The following is a 26,515-nucleotide window of genomic DNA, read 5'->3' on the forward strand; positions in this document are numbered from 1 at the left end:
GTGCCCGGGCGGAAGTTGTTCCTCTTCGGCTTAACTGCCACGCACGCTGGCCGGAGCTCTGGTACGGTCCGAACCGCGCGAAACGTCGCCCCAAATCGTGCCCGGGGGAACGTGCTCTTCTTCGTCCACTCTCCTCTTCGCCCACGCTCTTCTTCGGCGCATGCCGGCCGTCTAACAGCTCCAGCGCCCCGTCGTGCCGCTCGGCGAAACTACAATGCCCCCGAATATTTTTTAGACCCGCGAAGCACTGAACCCGCGAAAGGTGAACCGCGAAGTAGCGAGGGTTCACTGTAAAATGAAAATGCTCTTTCAAAAATTAAAACTATCTAAAACTAGTGATGGCAAAATGAAGCCCCATAAAGCAGCCAAGCCCTGCAGGGAAATACTTCACACACGAATGGGCTTCGAGATGCTTCATTTTTCTTGACTACGCCATCCCGTGGACAGAAAAATGTATAACATGCTTGGTGCATGCAATAAAATGGTGAGCTGTAAATCATGCTCTGCTTACCAAACAATATGTATTTGAAGAGTGATTTTAATTGTTCTGTTTTACTTTGTCTTCTCACTTCTCCAATATTCAGACAGCTCCGCCAAGACCAACGTTTCACCCCCACACTGATATAAAATGGACCCAACCGTTTGGGTCTCTTTCCAAATTTGGTACCAAAGCCTCCCCCACAGTGCGGCAGCTATCTTGAATTGGCCCGTTCCCAGAGAGTTTTACTTCATTCAGTGTCATTCAGTATTATTCAAAATCTTTCAGTGTCATTCCAAATCATTCAATGTCATTCACGATCTTTCCACATGCTTCCACCTTCCATCGTTCAGTGTCATTCCACATTCTCTTTGATATATAACATAACATAATGTAACCCAGTAGAGAAAACACCATTTTATTTTGAAAAAACATTTATTGTGTTAAGAGGAAGTGTATATCTCTCGTCTACTTGATTTCCTGTTTGGAGTGTCATTCATCTGATTATGACTTTCTGATTCGTCAAAGTCAAGTTGTCCCGCCTTCTCGAGATGCTATCTCGAGATTAGCTGTGTATATCGTTCTTTTACGCCTGGACACCCTACTGAAAGGTTGCGTGACGATATCTAATGCTAATGTGCCGTTCGGTGAGTGAAATACTTATTGAAGTTGATATAAATGTGACCAATAATAAAATGTTAATTGGGAAATGTTTTATCTCAAGTGTGGATACCAGTGAGAACTGAGGGTCTGTGACAATTCGACCGTGTTCGTACTTGAACGTCGTATTGGTGAGTCGCCATGCACTTGCTATGGACTGTCGTAAAAACGTTTATGTGAGGCTAACGCTAAGCTAACGTTAAGCTAATGCTAATCGCGAGTGGAAATGTACTGCTTGTTTACAGTGAAAGAGTTGATTTTACTTGTTTTAAGGTCTTTCTAAAGCAAGGTTTATGTTGACAAACAAATGTATAACTGCTCATTTTGATGTAATATGTGTTAAAAGTGAAATGTTGAATTGACTCAGTTATGTTTGTTATACAATTATTTCTTTATTGAAGTGATTGATATGTAAACCATAAAACATGGTTATTGAGAAATTGGACATATTGAGAAATGTGTTTATTGTTAGCTCATGAGTTCATTTCATGTGTTACAATGACAATTTGGAAAACATGCATGTAAATTAATAACTGTTATAAATGTGATATTTAGATGCAGTATTTATGATAATTGAAAACTATAGAGCTATAGCGACTGATGATACTGGAAACTGATAATAGACTTATTAGCTGCATACAATAATTTCATTATTGTTATGCAGGCTGGGTTTTTTGTCTTGGCATTAAACCAAGATCCGAAACTGAATGGATTCTCCTTTGATGGAGATGGCGAGCCTGAGCCCAGAACCACATCTGCGATAAAGGAACCACAGTCTTCACCAACTTCTTTGTGAACATCACGTGGTAACACACCTAATTACCACCACGACAAGACTTTTTTCCCCAAGACTACCGGAAAGAACATTGACTGACTTAAACAAAATATTACTGAGCTCAGTAGGACTTTGGGATTATTATTTCTAATTTTTGGGATTTGTGATTTATTTTATGTATATGATGCCGGCTGTGAATTTGTAAATAATTGTTTTGTTTTCCATGTTAATACAGTTATTGTTGTTGCTCATTTCTGCCTCCAGCTATTTCATTCACACACCTATCAATTATCACTATTGTAGCCTTCGAGAATCTAGAGTCTGGTCCAATTTATTAAATATCAAACTAACACTATCTTTAAGTAATCGGGGGTTACATAACAACCGGTTCCGGCGCCGCGCGAGTGGCTGCCTGTTTACAGCAGCGTGGCTCACTATTGAGCCTTTTCTCTATATCTTTGCTGCTGTAACACCTCAAATTTCCCCATTGTGGGACTAATAAAGGACATCTTATCTTAATAACATAATCCTGGGTCAGCAGACACCTAATTAATGTGTTAATACATGATACATTTTTATATAAGCAACACTTATGATTGTAACGTATTTTTAATTCTTTCTAGGCGGGAACTGTCCGAACAAAAAATTCATGCAATTTGTAATTAGACACTTTGTCATACAAAAAGTCACTCAGGGCAAGAGAAAAAAAATTGTCACTTGCCCAAGTTGGGCAAGTAATTTGGCCACTCGGGCAAGGCAAATTTTAGTGGCACTTGCCCTATGGGGAAGCAGTTTTTAAAGTTAACTTCGAACCCTGTGATGGTGTCTTGTGACCAGTCTTTATCAGCTGATGTTCCATGAAGGCGTGCCTTACCTGTCACAAGAATGAAGGCAAGTCACGCCCCCCGCTGTCCGTTCACTCCGCCAAGATGCTGCTCCAGGTGGTAGAGAGGATGAAGTCTCCCTTGTCTCTGTTCATGGTTTTTATGCCTCGCTTGCAGATCTCAATTGCTTCTTTGATCCAGCGCTGTAGTTTGTTCTCTCCGGTGCGGATGACCCTGCCCTTCTCCCAGTCCATGATGTGCTTTTCCCTTTTGCAGTGGTCAGTGATTGCTGATTTGTAATGTTCATGTTGTGCTTGTTCTTTTACTGCTCTGATTTTTTAATTTTTTTGACAGGTAAGTCACACCCTCATGGAACATCAGCTGATAAAGACGGGTCTCAAGACACCATCATGCGACACTCTGAAGAAGGCGAAAGACTCGCCGAAACATGTCAGGTAAAAAATTAACCTAAAACATAATTGTCTGCTTTTAATGAATCAGTCAAATATCAATAATAAGACAAAATGAACCTAATACAAATAAATGAATGCTTAATAACTCCCCTGCACATGCTCCTAAAAATCCAAACCTTCACCTGTAAATAAAACGTCCCGACCTGAAGACATCTTAATGTTATTATTTTGTTATACACACAGTGCCGCCAAGTGGAATCAAAAATTTGTTTTTATTTTAATTTTCACGTACTGCACGGTGCCCTTTTGACGAATCCGACTGAAAATTAGTCAGAAAAGACTCACTTACTCTCTGCCGAATTTTGTGACGTTTTGGCAAAAGGCGTGGCTATTACGGTGCTGAAAAGTCCGATTGTACTCTGTGGCAACAAAAGCTCCGGCAACATTACTCAGATGATACTATCTTCTCGAAGTTGTACACATTTGAGGATACTTCAGCCCTGAAGACATCCACCAACTTATTTTTCATCGTAGTAGTAGCGCCACCAACTGGTAAAAGCTAATACAAGTTATTTTTTTGGATGTTTTTCTCCGTGCAACTCAACAAGGTCGCCCTCATATATGCTCGGATGACTGTTTCGGCCATGAGGATGTCACAATACGAAATTCATCCTTTTTCGTGAAAAGTTGTGGGAGTGGCATTGCACTGTTCGGCAATAAAACAACGCTGATTATGAGGTTCTAAATATGAACGACAACTCGTGAAACTTTACACACACATCAGGCAGCGCAAATTTATCAATATTTTATACGTTAGTTGTGCAGCTTTTTTGAAATGGCTCGCCATGGCCCTCGAGAAATGTTAAAAAAAACAGCCCTGGTTGAGTGTTTCACCTCGCTTTTTGTAAATTTTATGGAGTACAGTGAACCCTCGGTTATCGCGGTTAATGGGGAACGAGACCACCCGCGAAAACTGAAAATCCGCGAAGTAGCGGCGCACCTTCAAAAATGCTTAAAAAAAATACAATATATATAATATATATATATATATATATATATATATATATATACGGGGAGAGAGAGAGAGAGTGAAATTCATGTTATAACAAAAAAACCAAATTATTATTAAAACGTATTATTTTTTTATTCCCCAGCCATTCTTTTTGTATTTATTTAATTACTCAGACTTTTACCTGCTGGTACGCCGTCTGGTGTGCCCTGTGAAATGAAAGGTGCCATTCTTTATTTATTTATTCATTTATTCATTCATAACTGACAGCTTCGCGCTCCGCTCGTGCCCGGGCGGAAGAGGTGCTCCAATTCGGCTTAACTGTGACACACGCCCACCCTCCTCCCCCGGAGCTTCCATTCGGTTAAACTTAGGGGCCGCTTGGCACCGCCCGTGCCCGGGGAAGGTGCTCCTCTTCGGCTTACTGTGTCGCGAGCATGCCCTCCTCCTCCGGAGCTTCCATTCGGTTAAACTTAGGGGCCGCTTGGAACCGCCCGTGCCCGGGGAAGGTGCTCCTCTTCGGCTTACTGTGACGCGAGCATGCCCTCCTCCTCCGGAGCTTCCATTCGGTTAAACTTAGGGGCCGCTTGGCACCGCCCGTGCCCGGGGAAGGTGCTCCTCTACGGCTTAACTGCCACGCACGCCGGCCGGAGCTCTGGTACGGTCCGAACCGCGCGAAACGTCGTCACCGATCCTGTCCGGGGGAACGTGCTCTTCTTCGTCCACTCTCCTCTTCGCCCACGCTCTTCTTCGGCGCACGCCGGCCGTCTAACCGCTCCAGCGCCCGTCGTGCCGCTCGGCGAAACTACAATGCCCCCGAATATTTTTTATACCCGCGAAGCACTGAACCCGCGAAAGGTGAACCGCGAAGTAGCGAGGGTTCACTGTATGTATAAGACCAAGACCTACAAAAAAGTCTCTTGGAGCAATGAGAGGTTTTACAGGAAGTCGGCCATTTTGAATTTACTTAAAAGGGGGCGGGTCACCACAATGGACTTTGTGTAGAAATTATTATTGGGGCCCGAGCCGCGACCGCGGCGAGGTCCCTATTGTTTTTGTAGAAAATATTATTACTTTTATTATTATTATTATTATTATTATTAGGGCCTGAGCAGCGACCGCTGCGAAGTCCCTGTTGTTTTTGTAGAAATTATTATTATTATTATTTTTCCGATTGTTCGATCGCATTTTTGACCCCCGAAACATGCACAAAAACTCACCAAACTTGGCAGTCTCATCGGGCATGGCGAGAAATTTGATATTTTAACGTCTAATATGAACAGGAAGTGAGTTATGAATTTTTGAAAGTCCGACTTTTGCCCTTTTTTGCATGTTTACAGGGGTCATTCTTTTGCACCCTGATCCTAAAGGCTTCATCTGATTGCCTTAAAATTCTGTCTGTAGCATCTTAAGACCTGGGACAAACACTGGGGCTAAAATCTTTTGTTTCCGAAATACGATATGACGGGGGCGGGGCTTCAAAGTTTTCACTTAAGATTTCCTTCGCCGCAATGGACAAAATGCTTAATAACTCTCCTGCACATGCTGCTAAAAATCCAAAACTTCACATGTACATAAAGAGTCGGTACCTGAAGACATCTATATGTTTATATTCTGTTATACACCTTGCGCCAATCAATATCATTTTTTACATTTTGACGTACTGCACGGTGCCCTTTTAACGAATCCGATTGAAAATTGGCTAGAAAAGACTCAAGACATTGATCTTACTCTATCCCTATTTTTGTGACTTTCCTTCGAAGGGCGTGGCTATTACGGTGCCGCAGAGTCTGATTATTCTCCGTGGCAACAAAAGTTCCTGCAAAATGATTCAGATGATCCATCTTCTCGAAATTTTTCACATTTGAGGATATTCAGGCCCTGAAGACGGCTGCCAACTTATTTTTGATCGCAGTGGTAGCGCCACCAACTGGTTTAAACAAATACAAATTATTTTCGTTGATGTTTTTCTCCGGGCAGGTTAACAAAATCTACCTTATATTTGCTCGGATGAGTGTTTAGGCCTTGAGCATGTCACAATACGAAAGTCTTTCGCCTTCTTCAGAGTGTCACATGATGGTGTCTTGTGACCTGTCTTTATCAGCTGATGTTCCATGAGGGCGTGACTTACCTGTCACAAGAATGAAGGCAAGTCACACCCCCCGCTGTCCGTTCACTCCGCCAAGATGCTGCTCCAGGTGGTAGAGAGGATGAAGGCTCCCTTGTCTCTGTTCATGGTTTTTATGCCTCGCTTGCAGATCTCAATGGCCTCTCTGATCCAGCGCTGTTGTTTGTTCTCTTCGGTGCGGATGACCCTGCCCTTCTCCCGGTCCATGATGTGGTTTTCCCTTTTGCAGTGGTCAGTGATTGCTGATTTGTAATGTTCATGTTGTGCTTGTTCTTTTACTGCTCTGATTTTTCATTTTTTTGACAGGTAAGTCACACCCTCATGGAACATCAGCTGATAAAGACGGACGGGTCTCAAGACACCATCATGCGACACTCTGAAGAAGGCGAAAGACTCGCCGAAACATGTCAGGTAAAAAATTAACCTAAAACATAATTGTCTGCTTTTAATGAATCAGTCAAATATCAATAATAAGAAGACAAAATGAACCTAATACAAATAAATGAATGCTTAATAACTCCCCTGCACATGCTCCTAAAAATCCAAACCTTCACCTGTAAATAAAACGTCCCGACCTGAAGACATCTTAATGTTATTATTTTGTTATACACACAGCGCCGCCAAGTGGAATCAAAAATGTGTTTTTATTTTAATTTTCACGTACTGCACGGTGCCCTTTTAACGAATCCGACTGAAAATTAGTCAGAAAAGACTCAAGACAATGATCTTACTCTCTGCCGAATTTTGTGACGTTTTGGCAAAAGGCGTGGCTATTACGGTGCTGAAAAGTCCGATTGTACTTTGTGGCAACAAAAGCTCCGGCAACATGACTCAGATGATCCTATCTTCTCGAAGTTGTACACATTTGAGGATACTTCAGCCCTGAAGACATCTACCAACTTATTTTTCATCGTAGTAGTAGCGCCACCAACTGGTAAAAGCTAATACAAGTTATTTTCTTGGATGTTTTTCTCTGTGCAACTCAACAAGGTCGCCCTCATATATGCTCGGATGACTGTTTCGGCCATGAGGATGTCACAATACGAAATTCGTCCTTTTTCGTGAAAAGTTGTGGGAGTGGCATTGCACTGTTCGGCAATAAAACAACGCTGATTATGAGGTTCTAAATATGAACGACAACTCGTGAAACTTTACACACACATCAGGCAGAGCAAATTTATCAATATTTTATACGTTAGTTGTGCAGCTTTTTTGAAATGGCTCGCCATGGCCCTCGAGAAATGTTCAAAAAAGCAGCCCTGGTTGAGTGTTTCACCTCGCTTTTTGTAAATTTTATGGAGTACAGTGAACCCTCGGTTATCGCGGTTAATGGGGACAGAGACCACCCGCGAAAACTGAAAATCCGCGAAGTTGCGGCGCACCTTCAAAAATGCTTAAAAAAAAAATACAATATAGATATATATATATATATATATATATATACATATATATATAAATATACATATATATATATGTATATATATATATATATATATATATATATTTATATATATATATATATATATATATATATATATATATATATATATATATATATATATACGGGGAGAGAGAGAGTGAAATTCATGTTATAACAAAAAAAACAAATTATTATTAAAACGTATTATTTTTTTATTCCCCAGCCATTCTTTTTGTATTTATTTAATTACTCCGACTTTTACCTGCTGGTACGCCGTCCGGTGTGCCCTGTGAAATGAAAGGTGGCATTCTTTATTTATTTATTTATTTATTCATTTATTCATTCATAACTGACAGCTTCGCGCTCCGCTCGTGCCCGGGCGGAAGAGGTGCTCCAATTCGGCTTAACTGTGACACACGCCCACCCTCCTCCCCCGGAGCTTCCATTCGGTTAAACTTAGGGGCCGCTTGGCACCGCCCGTGCCCGGGGAAGGTGCTCCTCTTCGGCTTACTGTGTCGCGAGCATGCCCTCCTCCTCCGGAGCTTCCATTCGGTTAAACTTAGGGGCCGCTTGGAACCGCCCGTGCCCGGGGAAGGTGCTCCTCTTCGGCTTACTGTGACGCGAGCATGCCCTCCTCCTCCGGAGCTTCCATTCGGTTAAACTTAGGGGCCGCTTGGCACCGCCCGTGCCCGGGGAAGGTGCTCCTCTACGGCTTAACTGCCACGCACGCCGGCCGGAGCTCTGGTACGGTCCGAACCGCGCGAAACGTCGTCACCGATCCTGTCCGGGGGAACGTGCTCTTCTTCGTCCACTCTCCTCTTCGCCCACGCTCTTCTTCGGCGCACGCCGGCCGTCTAACCGCTCCAGCGCCTCGTCGTGCCGCTCGGCGAAACTACAATGCCCCCGAATATTTTTTATACCCGCGAAGCACTGAACCCGCGAAAGGTGAACCGCGAAGTAGCGAGGGTTCACTGTATGTATAAGACCAAGACCTACAAAAAAGTCTCTTGGAGCAATGAGCTAGGTTTTACAGGAAGTCGGCCATTTTGAATTTACTTAAAAGGGGCGGGTCACCACAATGGACTTTGTGTAGAAATTATTATTGGGGCCCGAGCAGCGACCGCGGCGAGGTCCCTATTGTTTATGTAGAAATTATTATTAGGGCCCGAGCAGCGACCGCTACGAGGTCCCCATTGTTTTTGTGGAAATTATTATTATTATTATTATTAGGGCCCGAGCAGTGACCGCTGCGAGGTCCCTATTGTTTTTCTAGAAATTGTTATTAGGGCCCGAGCTGCGACGGCTGCGAGGTCCCTATTGTTTTTGTAGAAAATATTATTACTTTTATTATTATTATTATTATTATTATTATTATTATTAGGGCCTGAGCAGCGACCGCTGCGAAGTCCCTATTGTTTTTGTAGAAATTATTATTATTATTATTTTTCCGATTGTTCGATTGCATTTTTGACCCCGAAACATGCACAAAAATTCACCACACTTGGCAGTCTCATCGGGCATGGCGAAAAATTTGATATTTTAACGTCTAATATGAACAGGAAGTGAGTTATGAATTTTTGAAAGTCCGACTTTTGCCCTTTTTTGCATGTTTACAGGGGTCATTCTTTTGCACCCTGATCCTAAAGGCTTCATCTGATTGCCTTAAAATTCTGTCTGTAGCATCTTAAGACCTGGGACAAACACTGGGGCTAAAACTTTTTGTTTCCGAAATACTATATGACGGGGGCGGGGCTTCAAAGTTTTCACTTAAGATTTCCTTCGCCGCAATGGACAAAATGCTTAATAACTCTCTTGCACATGCTGCTAAAAATCCAAAACTTCACATGTACATAAAGAGTCGGTACCTGAAGACATCTATATGTTTATATTCAGTTATACACCTTGCGCCAATCAATATCATTTTTTACATTTTGACGTACTGCACGGTGCCCTTTTAACGAATCCGATTGAAAATTGGCTAGAAAGGACTCAAGACATTGATCTTACTCTATCCCTATTTTTGTGACTTTCCTTCGAAGGGCGTGGCTATTACGGTGCCGCAGAGTCTGATTATTCTCCGTGGCAACAAAAGTTCCTGCAAAATGATTCAGATGATCCATCTTCTCGAAATTTTTCACATTTGAGGATATTCAGGCCCTGAAGACGGCTGCCAACTTATTTTTGATCGCAGTGGTAGCGCCACCAACTGGTTAAAACAAATACAAATTATTTTCGTTGATTTTTTTCTCCGGGCAGGTTAACAAAATCTACCTTATATTTGCTCGGATGAGTGTTTAGGCCTTGAGGATGTCACAATACGAAAGTCTTTCGCCTTCTTCAGAGTGTCACATGATGGTGTCTTGTGACCCGTCTTTATCAGCTGATGTTCCATGAGGGCGTGACTTACCTGTCACAAGAATGAAGGCAAGTCACGCCCCCCGCTGTCCGTTCACTCCGCCAAGATGCTGCTCCAGGTGGTAGAGAGGATGAAGGCTCCCTTGTCTCTGTTCATGGTTTTTATGCCTCGCTTGCAGATCTCAATGGCCTCTCTGATCCAGCGCTGTTGTTTGTTCTCTTCGGTGCGGATGACCCTGCCCTTCTCCCGGTCCATGATGTGGTTTTCCCTTTTGCAGTGGTCAGTGATTGCTGATTTGTAATGTTCATGTTGTGCTTGTCATGATCCGCGTCGGGCATGACAGCCTTTTGTTATTGTTTTCATATGCATGCGGTTTTTGTTATTGTTTTTGTTGTTATTTTCTCCCCTCCTTCCTGCCATGTGCCTTTTCCTGTCTGTTTTGATCAGCTGAGCAGGGGCGTTTCCCCTCAGCACCTCGCCCTCACCAGCCACGCACCTGCTCCTCATCAACGATCACACACCTGCTCCCCATCTGCTCCCCTGATTACCGGACTACTTAAGCCTTCCATGCTCTCAACCCAGTGTCGGGTCATTGCCGAAAATCACGGACAGCCACGACCACCTTTGTTCACGTTCTGCTCCTTGTTCATGTTCATGCTCTGGTTCCCCTCTTCGTTCCCGTCTTTCAGTGTTGTTCCTCGCCCTGCCTCCCAGTCTGGTCACGTTAAGTTTGTCTTTTGTTATTTTTCACCCTGCCACATTGTTTGCCCTGGTTGTTTCAGTTAATAAATTCCCTTCACGTTTCTGACCTCTCTGCCTCCTCGCCTTTTGGGTCCACCTCCTCCTCGCCGACCGGCGAGTCCTGACAGAATGACCCGACCAAAGAAGGACCCAGCGAGAGGCGTCCATGACGCCGCCGGACGGACAACCCCCCTCAGCCTGCCGACCAACCCCGTGTCCTTCAAGTAGGTTCCATTTTCCGCTCGACGTCTGTTTCTCCCCTTTTGCCCCCCGATTACAGCACCGATTACCAGCCTGTCATACCCCCTCACCTGATCATAGATTCGGATTACGAGGACGATTTTGAGCACCAAGCCCTTTCACCCCCTCACGGTTCGAGTAAGTCCGGTCACGAGTTTGATTTTGAGCACCTTGCCCCTCACATTTTTTCCGATCCAGATCACGACTATGATTTTGAATATATTGCCACTCTCTTAGTCGCTCAGCGCAACGCGGAGTTATTTTTGAGCCGTCACCTTCCTCCCCCCGAGCCATTTGAGTTTTTCGCGACCACCTCCCACTCCCCCTCGCGCGCTTCACGTCCCAAATCCCGGAAGTCACGGTCACGTCGCGCACATCGTTCACCATCAGTTTCAGCACCGGATCACGCTCCCCTGGCGTCTCCTAGCTCGCGTTCACCAGCCCCCGCAGTCACGGTCCCTCAGGTCTCCCGTTTTCCTGATTCCCTATGGCGGCAGGCTGACAGGGATCAGGGCCCCCGGTTCGGCTGTGCCCGGATCGACTGCTGCACCCGGCCCGCTGTCGCCTCCACGCCTGCAGCAGTGACCAATGCAGCTCCCGCTGCACGGACCCCGCCGCCTCCATGCGAGCCGCAGCCTCCAGAGTCCCGTGCCGACTCCTCGAAGGCGGCCGAGCCCCGTTCCGGCTCCCCGCCAGCTGCTGAGCCCTGTCCCGGCTCCCCGCCAGCTGCTGAGCCCTGTCCCGGCTCCCCGCCAGCTGCTGAGCCCTGTCCCGGCTCCCCGCCAGCTGCTGAGCCCTGTCCCGGCTCCCCGCCAGCTGCTGAGCCCTGTCCCGGCTCCCCGCCAGCTGCTGAGCCCAGTCCCGGCTCCCCGCCAGCTGCTGAGCCCAGTCCCGGCTTCCCGCCAGCTGCTGAGCCCAGTCCCGGCTCCCCGCCAGCTGCTGAGCCCAGTCCCGGCTCCCCGCCAGCTGCTGAGCTCAGTCCCGGCTCCCCGCCAGCTGCTGAGCCGTGTCCCGGCTCCCCGTCAGCGGCCGAGCCCCGTCCCGGGGCCCCAATGGCGATCCCAGCTCCCGATCCAGCGGAGCACGCTGTGCGCCCGAACCAAGTTCACGTTCAGGCGGAGCACATCCTGCCCCCGACCCAAGTTCACGTTCACGCGGAGCCCGTCCGGCGTCCGTCCCTAGTTCACGTTCAGGCGGAGCACGCTGTGCGTCCGTCCCAAGCTCACGTTCAGGCGGAGCACGCTGTGCGTCCGTCCCAAGCTCACGTTCAGGCGGAGCACGTTGTGCGTCCGTCCCAAGTCCACGTTCAGGGGAAGCACACCCTGCTTCCGACCCAGGTTCACGTTCAGGAGGAGCACGCTGCGCGTCCGTCCCAAGCTCACGTTCCGGCGGAGCACGTTGTGCGTCCGTCCCAAGCCCATGTTCCGGTGGGGCACGCCTTGCCTCCGCTCCAAGCTCACGTTTTGGCAGAACACGGCCCGCAGCCGTCACTCCCGGTCCCTGCACCCGTGGTGGACGACGAGCAGTCGCCTGCCGTATCGGTCCCAGCGGCGCCTGATGAAGCGCCGCCGCAACCGGTCCCGGTGCCTGCGATGGACGACGGTCCGCCGCCGAGTCACGCCTCAGCCTCGGCGACGCACGACGACCCACCATCGCACCCCGCTCTGGCCTCGGCAGCATCCGACGACCCGTCGCCACTGCTCGCCTTGGCTCCGGCAGCGCTCGACGACCCACGGCCGCTCCTGGTTTCTGCCTCGGCGGTGGACGGCGACCCACCGCCGCTCCACATTCTTGTCTCGGCAGGGGTCGACGACCAGCCGCCGCTCCCGGTTCCAGTGCCCGCGATGGACGACGGTCCGCCGCCGCGTCACGCCTCAGTCTCGGCGACGCACGAGGACCCACCACCGCGCCCCGCTCTGGCCGCGGCAGCATCCGACGACCCGTCGCCACTGCTCGCCTTGGCCCCGGCGGCGCTCGACGGCCCGCGGCCGCTCTTGGTTCCTGCCTCGGCGGTGGACGACGACCCACCGCCGCTCCATGTTCTTGTCTCGGCAGGGATCGACGACCAGCCGTCGCTCCGCGTTCCTGTGTCGGCGGGGTTCAACGATGGGCCGCCGCCCCACGTTCCGGTCTCGGCGGTGTTCGACGACCAGCCGCCGCTCCACGTTCCTGACGCGGCGGGGTTCGACGACCAGCCGTCGCTCCACGTTCCGGTCTCGGCGACGCTCGACGACCAGCCGCCGCTCCACGCTCCCGCCTCGGCGGGGCTCGACGACCAGCCGCCGCTCCACGTTCCTGTCTCGACGACGCTCGACGACCAGCCGCCGCTCCACGTTCCTGACTCGGCGGGGTTCGACGACCAGCCGCCGCTCCACGTTCCTGACTCGGCGGGGCTCGACGACCAGCCGCCGCTCCGCGTTCCTGTCTCGGCGGGGCTCGACGACCAGCCGCCGCTCCGCGTTCCTGACTCGGCGGGGCTCGACGACCAGCCGCCGCTCCGCGTTCCTGACTCGGCGGGGCTCGACGACCAGCCGCCGCTCCGCGTTCCTGTCTCGGCGGGGCTCGACGACCAGCCGCCGCTCCGCGTTCCTGTCTCGGCGGGGCTCGACGACCAGCCGCCGCTCCACGTTCCTGTCTCGGCGGGGCTCGACAATCTGCCGCCGCTCCACGTTCCTGTCTCGGCAGGGTTCAACGACCAGCCGCCGCGCCACGTTCCTGACTCGGCGACGTTCCATGGCCTGCCGCCGCTCCTCGCCCCAGCTCCATCAGCGGACTTCATGTGGCGTTCGGGTCGTTCCGGACGTCCGCCTGAATGGCCCCAATGGGACGCACTGGGCTGGCCACCCTCACGGCCCCCTGAAGGGTCACGAAAAGACTCGCTGGTCTGGCCTCCCGGGAATCCGCCAGACCGGTCTCGATCACGGGTCGTTGACCCACCTCCCGACCCCTTCCGCCCACCCTCGTTCTTGGACATGGTTTTCCTTTTCTTTTCTTTTCCTTTTTTTTGGGACGTCTGGAATCCGTCCCTTGAGGGGGGGGTACTGTCATGATCCGCGTCAGGCATGACAGCCTTTTGTTATTGTTTTCATATGCATGCGGTTTTTTTGTTATTGTTTTTGTTGTTATTTTCTCCCCTCCTTCCTGCCATGTGCCTTTTCCTGTCTGTTTTGATCAGCTGAGCAGGGGCGTTTCCCCTCAGCACCTTGCCCTCACCAGCCACGCACCTGCTCCTCATCAACGATCACACACCTGCTCCCCATCTGCTCCCCTGATTACCGGACTACTAAAGCCTTCCATGCTCTCAACCCAGTGTCGGGTCATTGCCGAAAATCACGGACAGCCACGACCACCTTTGTTCACGTTCTGCTCCTTGTTCATGTTCATGCTCTGGTTCCCCTCTTCGTTCCCGTCTTTCAGTGTTGTTCCTCGCCCTGCCTCCCAGTCTGGTCACGTTAAGTTTGTCTTTTGTTATTTTTCACCCTGCCACATTGTTTGCCCTGGTTGTTTCAGTTAATAAATTCCCTTCACGTTACTGACCTCTCTGCCTCCTCGCCTTTTGGGTCCACCTCCTCCTCGCCGACCGGCGAGTCCTGACAGTGCTTGTTCTTTTACTGCTCTGATTTTTCATTTTTTTGACAGGTAAGTCACACCCACATGGAACATCAGCTGATAAAGACGGGTCTCAAGACACCATCATGCGACACTCTGAAGAAGGCGAAAGACTCGCCGAAACATGTCAGGTAAAAAATTAACCTAAAACATAATTGTCTGCTTTTAATGAATCAGTGAAATATCAATAATAAGAAGACAAAATGAACCTAATACAAATAAATGAATGCTTAATAACGCCCCTGCACATGCTCCTAAAAATCCAAACCTTCACCTGTAAATAAAACGTCCCGACCTGAAGACATCTTAATGTTATTATTTTGTTATACACACAGCGCCGCCAAGTGGAATCAAAAATGTGTTTTTATTTTAATTTTCACGTACTGCACGGTGCCCTTTTGACGAATCCGACTGAAAATTAGTCAGAAAAGACTCAAGACAATGATCTTACTCTCTGCCGAATTTTGTGACGTTTTGGCAAAAGGCGTGGCTATTACGGTGCTGAAAAGTCCGATTGTACTTTGTGGCAACAAAAGCTCCGGCAACATGACTCAGATGATCCTATCTTCTCGAAGTTGTACACATTTGAGGATACTTCAGCCCTGAAGACATCTACCAACTTATTTTTCATCGTAGTAGTAGCGCCACCAACTGGTAAAAGCTAATACAAGTTATTTTCTTGGATGTTTTTCTCCGTGCAACTCAACAAGGTCGCCCTCATATATGCTCGGATGACTGTTTCGGCCATGAGGATGTCACAATACGAAATTCATTCTTTTTCGTGAAAAGTTGTGGGAGTGGCATTGCACTGTTCGGCAATAAAACAACGCTGATTATGAGGTTCTAAATATGAACGACAACTCGTGAAACTTTACACACACATCAGGCAGAGCAAATTTATCAATATTTTATACGTTAGTTGTGCAGCTTTTTTGAAATGGCTCGCCATGGCCCTCGAGAAATGTTCAAAAAAGCAGCCCTGGTTGAGTGTTTCACCTCGCTTTTTGTAAATTTTATGGAGTACAGTGAACCCTCGGTTGTCGCGGTTAATGGGGACCGAGACCACCCGCGGAAACTGAAAATCCGCGAAGTAGCGGCGCACCTTCAAAAATGCTTAAAAAAAAATACAATATATATAATAAATATATATATATATAGATATAGATATAGATATATATATATATATACAGAGAGAGAGAGAGAGTGAAATTCATGTTATAACAAAAAAACCAAATTATTAAAACTTATTATTTTTTTATTCCCCAGCCATTCTTTTTGTATTTATTTAATTACTCCGACTTTTACCTGCTGGTACGCCGTCCGGTGTGCCCTGTGAAATGAAAGGTGGCATTCTTTATTTATTTATTTATTTATTCATTTATTCATTCATAACTGACAGCTTCGCGCTCCGTTCGTGCCCGGGCGGAAGAGGTGTTCCAATTCGGCTTAACTGTGACACACGCCCGCCCTCCTCCCCCGGAGCTTCCATTCGGTTAAACTTAGGGGCCGCTTGGCACCGCCCGTGCCCGGGGAAGGTGCTCCTCTTCGGCTTACTGTGACGCGAGCATGCCCGCCTCCTCCGGAGCTTCCATTCGGTTAAACTTAGGGGCCGCTTGGAACCGCCCGTGCCCGGCAAAGGTGCTCCTCTTCGGCTTACTGTGACGCGAGCATGCCCTCCTCCTCCGGAGCTTCCATTTGGTTAAACTTAGGGGCCGCTTGGAACCGCCCGTGCCCGGGGAAGGTGCTCCTCTTCGGCTTACTGTGACGCGAGCATGCCCTCCTCCTCCGGAGCTTCCATTCGGTTAAACTTAGGGGCCGCTTGGCACCGCCCGTGCCCGGGGAAGGTGCTCCTCTACGGCTTAACTGCCACGCACGCCGGCCGGAGCTCTGGTACGGTCCGAACCGCGCGAAACGTCGCCACCGATCGTGTCCGGGGGAACGTGCTCTTCTTCGTCCACTCTCCTCTTCGCCCACGCTCTTCTTCGCCCACGCTCTTCTTCGGCGCACGCCGGCCGTCTAACCGCTCCAGCGCCCGTCGTGCCGCTCGGCGAAACTACAATGCCCCCGAATATTTTTTATACCCGCGAAGCACTGAACCCGCGAAAGGTGAACCGCGAAGTATCGAGGGTTCACTGTATGTATAAGACCAAGACCTACAAAAAAGTCTCTTGGAGCAATGAGCTAGGTTTTACAGGAAGTCGGCCATTTTGAATTTACTTAAAAGGGGCGGGTCACCACAATGGACTTTGTGTAGAAATTATTATTGGGGCCCGAGCAGCGACCGCGGCGAGGTCCCTATTGTTTATGTAGAAATTATTATTAGGGCCCGAGCAGCGACCGCTACGAGGTCCCCATTGTTTTTGTGGAAATTATTATTAGGGCCCGAGCAGTGACCGCTGCGAGGTCCCTATTGTTTTTCTAGAAATTGTTATTAGGGCCCGAGCTGCGACGGCTGCGAGGTCCCTATTGTTTTTGTAGAAAATATTATTACTTTCAAATTTCCCCATTGTGGGACTAATAAAGGACATCTTATCTTATCTTCTCTTATTATTATTATTATTATTAGGGCCTGAGCAGCGACCGCTGCGAAGTCCCTATTGTTTTTGTAGAAATTATTATTATTATTATTTTTCCGATTGTTCGATTGCATTTTTGACCCCCGAAACATGCACAAAAATTCACCAAACTTGGCAGTCTCATCGGGCATGGCGAAAAATTTGATATTTTAATGTCTAATATGAATAGGAAGTGAGTTATGAATTTTTGAAAGTCCGACTTTTGCCCTTTTTTGCATGTTTACAGGGGTCATTCTTTTGCACCCTGATCCTAAAGGCTTCATCTGATTGCCTTAAAATTCTGTCTGTAGCATCTTAAGACCTGGGACCAACACTGGGGCTAAAATTTTTTGTTTCCGAAATACTATATGACGGGGGCGGGGCTTCGAAGTTTTCACTTAAGATTTCCTTCGCCGCAATGGACAAAATGCTTAATAACTCTCTGCACATGCTGCTAAAAATCCAAAACTTCACATGTACATAAAGAGTCGGTACCTGAAAACATCTATATGTTTATATTCAGTTATACACCTTGCGCCAATCAATATCATTTTTTACATTTTGACGTACTGCACGGTGCCCTTTTAACGAATCCGATTGAAAATTGGCTAGAAAAGACTCAAGACATTGATCTTACTCTATCCCTATTTTTGTGACTTTCCTTCGAAGGGCGTGGCTATTACGGTGCCGCAGAGTCTGATTATTCTCCGTGGCAACAAAAGTTCCTGCAAAATGATTCAGATGATCCATCTTCTTGAAATTTTTCACATTTGAGGATATTCAGGCCCTGAAGACGGCTGCCAACTTATTTTTGATCGCAGTGGTAGCGCCACCAACTGGTTAAAACAAATACAAATTATTTTCGTTGATGTTTTTCTCCGGGCAGGTTAACAAAATCTACCTTATATTTGCTCGGATGAGTGTTTAGGACTTGAGGATGTCACAATACGAAAGTCTTTCGCCTTCTTCAGAGTGTCACATGATGGTGTCTTGTGGCCCGTCTTTATCAGCTGATGTTCCATGAGGGCGTGACTTACCTGTCACAAGAATGAAGGCAAGTCACGCCCCCCGCTGTCCGTTAACTCCGCCAAGATGCTGGTCCAGGTGGTAGAGAGGATGAAGGCAACCTTGTCTCTGTTCATGGTTTTTATGCCTCGCTTGCAGATCTCAATGGCCTCTCTGATCCAGCGCTGTTGTTTGTTCTCTTCTGTGCGGATGACCCTGCCCTTCTCCCGGTCCATGATGTGGTTTTCCCTTTTGCAGTGGTCAGTGATTGCTGATTTGTAATGTTCATGTTGTGCTTGTTCTTTTACTGCTCTGATTTTTCATTTTTTTGACAGGTAAGTCACACCCTCATGGAACATCAGCTGATAAAGACGGGTCTCAAGACACCATCATGCGACACTCTGAAGAAGGCGAAAGACTCGCCGAAACATGTCAGGTAAAAAATTTACCGAAAACATAATTGTCTGCTTTTAATGAATCTGTCAAATATCAATAATAAGAAGACAAAATGAACCTAATACAAATAAATGAATGCTTAATAACTCCCCTGCACATGCTCCTAAAAATCCAAACCTTCACCTGTAAATAAAATGTCCCGACCTGAAGACATCTTAATGTTATTATTTTGTTATACACACAGCGCCGCCAAGTGGAATCAAAAATTTGTTTTTATTTTAATTTTCACGTACTGCAACGTGCCCTTTTGACGAATCCGACTGAAAATTAGTCAGAAAAGACTCAAGACAATGATCTTACTCTCTGCCGAGTTTTGTGACGTTTTGGCAAAAGGCGTGGCTATTACGGTGCTGAAAAGTCCGATTGTACTTTGTGGCAACAAAAGCTCCGGCAACATGACTCAGATGATCCTATCTTCTCGAAGTTGTACACATTTGAGGATACTTCAGCCCTGAAGACATCTACCAACTTATTTTTCATCGTAGTAGTAGCGCCACCAACTGGTAAAAGCTAATACAAGTTATTTTCTTGGATGTTTTTCTCCGTGCAACTCAACAAGGTCGCCCTCATATATGCTCGGAGGACTGTTTCGGCCATGAGGATGTCACAATACGAAATTCATCCTTTTTCGTGAAAAGTTGTGGGAGTGGCATTGCACTGTTTGGCAATAAAACAACGCTGATTATGAGGTTCTAAATATGAACGACAACTCGTGAAACGACACACACATCAGGCAGAGCAAATTTATCAATATTTTATACGTTAGTTGTGCAGCTTTTTTGAAATGGCTCGCCATGGCCCTCGAGAAAAGTTAAAAAAAGAATAGAATAGAAATAGAAATCCCTTTATTGTCATTGTACTCAAGTGTGCAACGAGATTAGAGGGCTCCCCTCTCCAGTGCAATACAACAATAATACAGACAATATATAAATTAGATAAATAAATAAGACAGTGCAATGGAATTCAGTACTAAATAGGGCATATAGAAACACATCACAATGCTGTTTTGCAAGGTTAGGGTGGTCTCGTGTGTGTGTGAGAGTTCAGTATGGAGATGGCTCTCGGAAAGAAACTGTTTCTCAGTCTATTGGTCCTTGATTTGATGCATCTGTAGCGCCTGCCAGAGGGCAACAGGTCGAACAGGTGTGAGTTTGGGTGGGTATTGTCTTTGACGATGTTGAGAGCCCTTCTGAGGCACCGGGCGGTGTAGATGTCCGACAGCGAGGGGAGAGGGCAGCCAATAATCCTTTGCGCTGTTTTGACTGTCCTCTGGAGCCTCACTCTGTCCGCCTCAGTGCAGCCGCTGTACCAGGTGGAGACACAGTACGTCAGCAGGCTCTCGATGGACGAGTGGTAGAAGGCCAGCAGCAGCTTCCTGTCCAGGTTGAATTTCCTGAGGACTCTCAGGAAGTGCAGACGTTGGCGGACCTTCTTTACCACTGCTGTGGTGTTGTGACTCCAAGAAAGGTCATCGGAGATCTGTACTCCCAGGAACTTGAACGTGTGGACCCTCTCCACACACACGCCTTCGATGCAGAGGGGGGGCGGCAGCGTCTTGTTCCTCCTGAAGTCGACGACAATCTCCTTTGTTTTAGCAGAGTTAAGGTGCAGTCTGTTCTCCTTGCACCAAGTTGTCAGTCTCCCTACCTCCTCTCTGTAGGCTGTCTCGTCACCTTCCGAGATCAGACCGACCACTGTCGTGTCGTCAGCAAACTTGACGATGGTGTTGTTGCCGTGGGCCGGGCTGCAGTCGTAGGTGTAGAGGGCGTACAGGAGAGGGCTCAGCACGCATCCTTGGGGGGAACCGGTGCTCAGCATGAGGGTGGAGGACGTGTAGGGGCCGAGCAACACAGTCTGGGGTCTGTTGGTCAGAAAGTCCTTAATCCAGATGCGTGTGAGGGCAGGGAGGCCGAGAGTGTCCAGTTTGGCGACGAGGATGTCTGGGATGATCGTGTTGAATCCCGAGCTGTAGTCCACAAAGAGCATCCTTGCATAGCTCCGCTGTTGTTCCAGGTGGCCCAGCACAACATGCAGAGCAGCCCTGGTTGAGTGTTTCACCTCGCTTTTTGTAAATTTTATGGAGTACAGTGAACCCTCGGTTATTGCGGTTAATGGGGACCGAGACCACCCGCGAAAACTGAAAATCCGCGAAGTAGCGGCGCACCTTCAAAAATGCTTAAAAAAAAAATACAATATATATATATATATATATATATATATATATATATATACGGGGAGAGAGAGAGTGAAATTCATGTTATAACAAAAAAAACAAATTATTATTAAAACGTATTATTTTTTTATTCCCCAGCCATTCTTTTTGTATTTATTTAATTACTCAGACTTTTACCTGCTGGTACGCCGTCTGGTGTGCCCTGTGAAATGAAAGGTGGCATTCTTTATTTATTTATTTATTTATTCATTTATTCATTCATAACTGACAGCTTCGCGCTCCGCTCGTGCCCGGGCGGAAGAGGTGCTCCAATTCGGCTTAACTGTGACACACGCCCGCCCTCCTCCCCCGGAGCTTCCATTCGGTTAAACTTAGGGCCGCTTGGCACCGCCCGTGCCCGGGGAAGGTGCTCCTCTTCGGCTTACTGTGACGCGAGCATGCCCTCCTCCTCCGGAGCTTCCATTCGGTTAAACTTAGGGGCCGCTTGGAACCGCCCGTGCCCGGGGAAGGTGCTCCTCTTCGGCTTACTGTGACGCGAGCATGCCCTCCTCCTCCGGAGCTTCCATTCGGTTAAACTTAGGGGCCGCTTGGCACCGCCCGTGCCCGGGGAAGGTGCTCCTCTACGGCTTAACTGCCACGCACGCCGGCCGGAGCTCTGGTACTGTCCGAACCGCGCGAAACGTCGCCACCGATCGTGTCCGGGGGAACGTGCTCTTCTTCGTCCACTCTCCTCTTTGCCCACGCTCTTCTTCGGCGCACGCCGGCCGTCTAACCGCTCCAGCGCCCCGTCGTGCCGCTCGGCGAAACTACAATGCCCCCGAATATTTTTTAGACCCGCGAAACACTGAACCCGCGAAAGGTGAACCGCCAAGTAGCGAGGGTTCACTGTATGTATAAGACCAAGACCTACAAAAAAGTCTCTTGGAGCAATGAGCTAGGTTTTACAGGAAGTCGGCCATTTTGAATTTACTTAAAAGGGGGCGGGTCACCACAATGGACTTTGTGTAGAAATTATTATTGGGGCCCGAGCCGCGACCGCGGCGAGGTCCCTATTGTTTTTGTAGAAATTATTATTAGGGCCCGAGCAGCGACCGCTACGAGGTCCCCATTGTTTTTGTAGAAATTATTATTATTTTTATTATTATTATTATTAGGGCCCGAGCAGTGACCGCTGCGAGGTCCCTATTGTTTTTCTAGAAATTGTTATTAGGGCCCAAGCTGCGACGGCTGCGAGGTCCCTGTTGTTTTTGTAGAAAATATTATTACTTTTATTATTATTATTATTATTATTAGGGCCTGAGCAGCGACCGCTGCGAAGTCCCTATTGTTTTTGTAGAAATTATTATTATTATTATTTTTCCGATTGTTCGATTGCATTTTTGACCCCCGAAACATGCACAAAAATTCACCAAACTTGGCAGTCTCATCGGGCATGGCGAAAAATTTTATATTTTAACTTCTAATATGAACAGGAAGTGAGTTATGAATTTTTGAAAGTCCGACTTTTGCCCTTTTTTGCATGTTTACAGGGGTCATTCTTTTGCACCCTGATCCTAAAGGCTTCATCTGATTGCCTTAAAATTCTGTCTGTAGCATCTTAAGACCTGGGACAAACACTGGGGCTAAAACTTTTTGTTTCCGAAATACTATATGACGGGGGCGGGGCTTCGAAGTTTTCACTTAAGATTTCCTTCGCCGCAATGGACAAAATGCTTAATAACTCTCTTGCACATGCTGCTAAAAATCCAAAACTTCACATGTACATAAAGAGTCGGTACCTGAAGACATCTATATGTTTATATTCAGTTATACACCTTGCGCCAATCAATATCATTTTTTACATTTTGACGAACTGCACGGTGCCCTTTTAACGAATCCGATTGAAAATTGGCTAGAAAAGACTCAAGACATTGATCTTACTCTATCCCTATTTTTGTGACTTTCCTTCGAAGGGCGTGGCTATTACGGTGCCGCAGAGTCTGATTATTCTCCGTGGCAACAAAAGTTCCTGCAAAATGATTCAGATGATATTGGATATTCAGGCCCTGAAGACGGCTGCCAACTTATTTTTGATCGCAGTGGTAGCGCCACCAACTGGTTAAAACAAATACAAATTATTTTCGTTGATGTTTTTCTCCGGGCAGGTTAACAAAATCTACCTTATATTTGCTCGGATGAGTGTTTCAGCCTTGAGGATGTCACAATACGAAAGTCTTTCGCCTTCTTCAGAGTGTCACATGATGGTGTCTTGTGGCCCGTCTTTATCAGCTGATGTTCCATGAGGGCGTGACTTACCTGTCACAAGAATGAAGGCAAGTCACGCCCCCCGCTGTCCGTTAACTCCGCCAAGATGCTGCTCCAGGTGGTAGAGAGGATGAAGGCTCCCTTGTCTCTGTTCATGGTTTTTATGCCTCGCTTGCAGATCTCAATGGCCTCTCTGATCCAGCGCTGTTGTTTGTTCTCTTCTGTGCGGATGACCCTGCCCTTCTCCCGGTCCATGATGTGGTTTTCTCTTTTGCAGTGGTCAGTGATTGCTGATTTGTAATGTTCATGTTGTGCTTGTTCTTTTACTGCTCTGATTTTTCATTTTTTTGACAGGTAAGTCACACCCTCATGGAACATCAGCTGATAAAGACGGGTCTCAAGACACCATCATGCGACACTCTGAAGAAGGCGAAAGACTCGCCGAAACATGTCAGGTAAAAAATTTACCGAAAACATAATTGTCTGCTTTTAATGAATCTGTCAAATATCAATCATAAGAAGACAAAATGAACCTAATACAAATAAATGAATGCTTAATAACTCCCCTGCACATGCTCCTAAAAATCCAAACCTTCACCTGTAAATAAAATGTCCCGACCTGAAGACATCTTAATGTTATTATTTTGTTATACACACAGCGCCGCCAAGTGGAATCAAAAATTTGTTTTTATTTTAATTTTCACGTACTGCACCGTGCCCTTTTGACGAATCCGACTGAAAATTAGTCAGAAAAGACTCAAGACAATGATCTTACTCTCTGCCGAGTTTTGTGACGTTTTGGCAAAAGGCGTGGCTATTACGGTGCTGAAAAGTCCGATTGTACTTTGTGGCAACAAAAGCTCCGCCAACATGACTCAGATGATCCTATCTTCTCGAAGTTGTACACATTTGAGGATACTTCAGCCCTGAAGACATCTACCAACTTATTTTTCATCGTAGTAGTAGCGCCACCAACTGGTAAAAGCTAATACAAGTTATTTTCTTGGATGTTTTTCTCCGTGCAACTCAACAAGGTCGCCCTCATATATGCTCGGAGGACTGTTTCGGCCATGAGGATGTCACAATACGAAATTCATCCTTTTTCGTGAAAAGTTGTGGGAGTGGCATTGCACTGTTTGGCAATAAAACAACGCTGATTATGAGGTTCTAAATATGAACGACAACTCGTGAAACTTGACACACACATCAGGCAGAGCAAATTTATCAATATTTTATACGTTAGTTGTGCAGCTTTTTTGAAATGGCTCGCCATGGCCCTCGAGAAATATTCAAAAAAGCAGCCCTGGTTGAGTGTTTCACCTCGCTTTTTGTAAATTTTATGGAGTACAGTGAACCCTCGGTTATCGCGGTTAATGGGGACCGAGACCACCCGCGGAAACTGAAAATCCGCGAAGTAGCGGCGCACCTTCAAAAATGCTTAAAAGAAAATACAATATATATAATAATATATATATATATATATATATATATATATATATATATATATACGGGGAGAGAGAGAGAGAGAGAGAGAGAGAGTGAAATTCATGTTATAACAAAAAAAACAAATTATTATTAAAACGTATTATTTTTTTATTCCCCAGCCATTCTTTTTGTATTTATTTAATTACTCCGACTTTTACCTGCTGGTACGCCGTCCGGTGTTCCCTGTGAAATGAAAGGTGGCATTCTTTAATTATTTATTTATTTATTCATTTATTCATTCATAACTGACAGCTTCGCGCTCCGTTCGTGCCCGGGCGGAAGAGGTGTTCCAATTCGGCTTAACTGTGACACACGCCCGCCCTCCTCCCCCGGAGCTTCCATTCGGTTAAACTTAGGGGCCGCTTGGCACCGCCCGTGCCCGGGAAAGGTGCTCCTCTTCGGCTTACTGTGACGCGAGCATGCCCGCCTCCTCCGGAGCTTCCATTCGGTTAAACTTAGGGGCCGCTTGGAACCGCCCGTGCCCGGCAAAGGTGCTCCTCTTCGGCTTACTGTGACGCGAGCATGCCCTCCTCCTCCGGAGCTTCCATTCGGTTAAACTTAGGGGCCGCTTGGCACCGCCCGTGCCCGGGGACGGTGCTCCTCTACGGCTTAACTGCCACGCACGCCGGCCGGAGCCCTGGTACGGTCCGAACCGCGCGAAACGTCGCCACCGATCGTGTCCGGGGGAACGTGCTCTTCTTCGTCCACTCTCCTCTTCGCCCACGCTCTTCTTCGGCGCACGCCGGCCGTCTAACCGCTCCAGCGCCCCGTCGTGCCGCTCGGCGAAACTACAATGCCCCCGAATATTTTTTATACCCGCGAAGCACTGAACCCGCGAAAGGTGAACCGCGAAGTAGCGAGGGTTCACTGTATGTATAAGACCAAGACCTGCAAAAAAGTCTCTTGGAGCAATGAGCTAGGATTTACAGGAAGTCGGCCATTTTGAATTTACTTAAAAGGGGCGGGTCACCACAATGGACTTTGTGTAGAAATTATTATTGGGGCCCGAGCAGCGACCGCGGCGAGGTTCCTATTGTTTATGTAGAAATTATTATTAGGGCCCGAGCAGCGACCGCTATGAGGTCCCCATTGTTTTTGTGGAAATTATTATTATTATTATTATTAGGGCCCGAGCAGTGACCGCTGCGAGGTCCCTATTGTTTTTCTAGAAATTGTTATTAGGGCCCGAGCTGCGACGGCTGCGAGGTCCCTATTGTTTTTGTAGAAAATATTATTACTTTTATTATTATTATTATTATTATTATTATTATTAGGGCCCGAGCAGCGACCGCTACGAGGTCCCCATTGTTTTTGTAGAAATTATTAATATTTTTATTATTATTATTATTAGGGCCCGAGCAGTGACCGCTGCGAGGTCCCTATTGTTTTTCTAGAAATTGTTATTAGGGCCCAAGCTGCGACGGCTGCGAGGTCCCTATTGTTTTTGTAGAAAATATTATTACTTTTATTATTATTATTATTAGGGCCTGAGCAGCGACCGCTGCGAAGTCCCTATTGTTTTTGTAGAAATTATTATTATTATTATTTTTCCGATTGTTCGATTGCATTTTTGACCCCCGAAACATGCACAAAAATTCACCAAACTTGGCAGTCTCATCGGGCATGGCGAAAAATTTTATATTTTAACGTCTAATATGAACAGGAAGTGAGTTATGAATTTTTGAAAGTCCGACTTTTGCCCTTTTTTGCATGTTTACAGGGGTCATTCTTTTGCACCCTGATCCTAAAGGCTTCATCTGATTGCCTTAAAATTCTGTCTGTAGCATCTTAAGACCTGGGACAAACACTGGGGCTAAAACTTTTTGTTTCCGAAATACTATATGACGGGGGCGGGGCTTCGAAGTTTTCACTTAAGATTTCCTTCGCCGCAATGGACAAAATGCTTAATAACTCTCTTGCACATGCTGCTAAAAATCCAAAACT

At 47.0% G+C, this 26,515-nt stretch overlaps 1 long non-coding RNA gene across 2 annotated transcripts; it reads left to right on the forward strand.

Annotated features, from left to right (window-relative positions):
• The first annotated feature begins 890 nt into the window (after positions 1 to 890).
• LOC148315720 (uncharacterized) lies at positions 891 to 2,164 on the forward strand. 2 transcript variants are annotated; one of them, XR_015840657.1, is made up of 3 exons: positions 891 to 1,125; positions 1,203 to 1,269; positions 1,803 to 2,164. It is a non-coding gene; the product is annotated as an uncharacterized LOC148315720 (long non-coding RNA). The 2 variants fall into 2 exon arrangements; XR_015840656.1 differs by having other exon boundaries at positions 891 to 1,269.
• Positions 2,165 to 26,515: the final 24,351 nt, after the last annotated feature.

The sequence above is a fragment of the Idiotropiscis lumnitzeri genome, unplaced genomic scaffold (genome assembly GCF_059441095.1).
Source record: "Idiotropiscis lumnitzeri isolate Australia: NSW breed Sydney's pygmy pipehorse unplaced genomic scaffold, RoL_Ilum_1.0 HiC_scaffold_50, whole genome shotgun sequence".
Lineage (NCBI taxonomy): Eukaryota > Metazoa > Chordata > Actinopteri > Syngnathiformes > Syngnathidae > Idiotropiscis > Idiotropiscis lumnitzeri.